A 3,141-nucleotide genomic window follows, 5' to 3' on the forward strand; every position below is an offset into this window, starting at 1 on the left:
CCCAAGTCCCCACCCCTGAACACTGGGGACCGAGCCTTCAACTCATAAACTTTTTGGTGGCACTCCAGATCCATCTAACTTGGTCCAATATATCACAAGGGTCCATATAAGAGAGAGGTGATCTATGTTACTGATTATTTAAAAAAATAATATATATATATTATATATTTAAATATATGTATTTTTGGTACCAGGGATTGAACCCAGGGACACTTAACCACTGAGTCACATCCCCAGCCCTTTTTTATATTTTATTTAGAGACAGAGTCTCTCTAAGTTGTTTAGGATCTCATTAAATTGCTGAGACTGTCTTCGAACTCATGATCCTCCTGCCTCAGCCTCTTGGGCCCCTGGGATTGCAGGCGTGCACCCCTTTGCCTGGCAAAATAAATATTTATTTTTAATTGACACAGTGGTAATACATATTTATGGGGTATAAAGTGACATTTGAAGAATACGATGTGTAAATCAGGGCAGCTGGCATATATTTGATTTCAGACATTTTGGGGGGCCACTATTTTCTCTTTTTAAAGAAATGGTATAAATTAAAGAACTTAAGTGGATGTTTTGGTACAACTGGTGGAAAAGGTAACCCTGACAAACATGCACTGCTTTGGTGGCCTAAGGCTCAGCTCTTATTGTCACTGTCAAAGAGATATTCTGTCATGCCAGATTCTGGGTCCCTGTCTTGTGCAAGTCAGCTGTATGGTCACCGGGTTCTTGATGAACTTCACCTGCTTGTTCAGGTAATGAGTCTCAATGAAGTCACACAAGCAGGGGCCACTTCTGTCCATGGCCGGTGTGTGGTCCCAGTAGTGGCTGATTCACATTTTCCCAAGTGTGACGCACATTCCATTGCCTTCCTCTGCACTCCCAGCCTGGTTTCTTGACATCTGGCTTCTTGACTCCGCCACCTCCTTGGTTCTGCAGCCTTCTCGGTTCTCAGCGTGCCTCTCTCCCTATGAGACGGTGAAGAGGGCATCCGGCAAAGTGCTGCAAGGCCACGTTACGGCAGTCAAGGTAGCAAGACACCGACTCTTCACAAACACCTCAGGTTTATATGTTGTTGTGTTGGGAACAGAAGGAGCCCAGCCCTGATTTTCAGACTTCGGACCTTCAGACCAAGGATTTTAGTTTCAAGCCACAAAGCTTGTGGTCATTGTTCCTGCAGCAACAGGAAACAGATCTACCCCTAACATCTTATATAATTTACTTGTTTATTAGGAGGCTTTTTAATTTTTTTAATCTTTTCCCTGCTAGACTGTAAAGCTTCTCAAGGATAAGGATTTTTGTCTTTGTCTTCATTGAAACAACCTGAGCACCTAAAATGGCCCTGGCAAACAGTAGGCACTCAATGTGTGTTAACATACAGATGAATGGGTAGAGGGGAAAGTCAGGGAAAGGGAAGAGTGAAGGGTGACTTCTGATAGTTATTGACAGAGGGGATAGGGGAGGGGAAGTTTGGGGGAGGATTGAGAAAATGAAGAGACGTTTTAATTGGAGTGTATTAAGGTCTGAGGGGTTCTGCGAGACACTCTAGGGAAAATATGAAGTGGGGGTGGTTCCCCTGTGTTTTAGAAGGTAATACGCTTTCTGACCACGACCATGCTGCAATATTTGGCCTAGGTTATCCACCCCATGCGTTGTTGCGAGGGTGAGTGACCAATAATTCTGGAGACCCAGCCAAAATATGGGCCAGGCTGCGGCAGATCCCAGGGTAGTTCCACTTCCAAGTCCTGAAGTTTCAGGTGTCATGACAGGCCGAATACCACTTGTCGTTCCATTAGGTCCACTGTCACAAAAGGCTGACAATCTGAGATAGCAGTGTATTGACACTACAATACACCCATCCACTCCAGATCGTGGGTAGCGGTAACTTATGACTCCAATTTCCTCTCATTTTGGACCATACTGAGTGCGAACCCACTGCCTGCCCTGGAAATGCGAAGCAGTAAGCAATACGGTTCTTGCTCTTGCACTTACATCCTTGTTGCATAGACAGACGTTTACAAAGGTAAATGAAAATACAAGCCACTACCCACGTGCAGGTCTGCAGGCAGGGTGGTTTATGGTGATTGAGTGATGGTGATACCGCCGTTTATCGGTGACGAGTTCTGCTCCTTCTAATGTTGAAGATTGAACACTAGAGAAGCAGCCAAGGCAAGCACATTAAGCAGGTTTTATTTAAAGGTAATAATACAGACTTCTCCCGGCAGGAAGAAGGGGGCCATGGCTGATGTTCTAAAGTCCCCAGAAGTGAGCGCACCCTACATCTTTTATAGGTTAAGTTCTCTTTTGTTCTCCAGTTCTCTCCCCCCCCTTACCTCTCCTTCCTGCCTACGTGACTAGGCCTGGTTTTGCATTAAGTGAGAAGCCATGGGCAGGGGGAGGGCCAAGGTGATTCAGGCAGGCAAGGGCCCAGGGGGCATTAATTAGCAGCTCCTTGCTTGCACTCCTTGATAAAAGCAGGTAAATTTGGTAATCAATGGGCTCCGGAGATCCTTGACATTCCATTCTTCCAGGGGCGGTCTCCAACTTCCAGAGGCAGAAGGCTTCATGGCTTCATTTCCTCGAATTGACCCGATTTCCTATTTCTACACTAACTACCTGTCCTTAATTCTGGCTTCAATGGGTGCTTACAGATGCAGGTCCTTGAGGGACAGGAGCATACAGAAGGGGAGCAAAAGGGCTGCTGAGATTGGGACAAGTGTGAGAGCCAAGACCAGAGTCAGGAGCACATCAGCTTTGCACCATTTTAGAACTCTAGTCCCCAAACTGGAATTAACCCCGCCCTCCACTTTTCAAATAAATCCCAGCTGGGCGCATGCGCCTGGCAGGGCGCCAGCGCGGAGCTAGAGCATCTACTTCCATGGAGGCAGACATTTTGGATTCTGGCATAAAAGTTGAAAACGGTTGGGACCACGAGCAACCAGAGTGACTGGTCAACAGGGCCAGGGAGACAGAGCTCCTCTGGCAGTCGCAAAATCAAGCGGCGGAGCGAAGCAGTCATGCGTCGTTTGACAGAACAGGCTCCAAAGCGTCGCCGCCGCCATGCCCTCACCAGAGATGGTGGCCGTAGGGGCGCTCTAGCCGGCTTCCGGGGGCGTGGCCTGGCCTCCGGCGGGGAGGGGCGGTGCGCCG

This window comes from Sciurus vulgaris (assembly GCF_902686455.1).
Source record: "Sciurus vulgaris genome assembly, chromosome: 3".
NCBI lineage: Eukaryota > Metazoa > Chordata > Mammalia > Rodentia > Sciuridae > Sciurus > Sciurus vulgaris.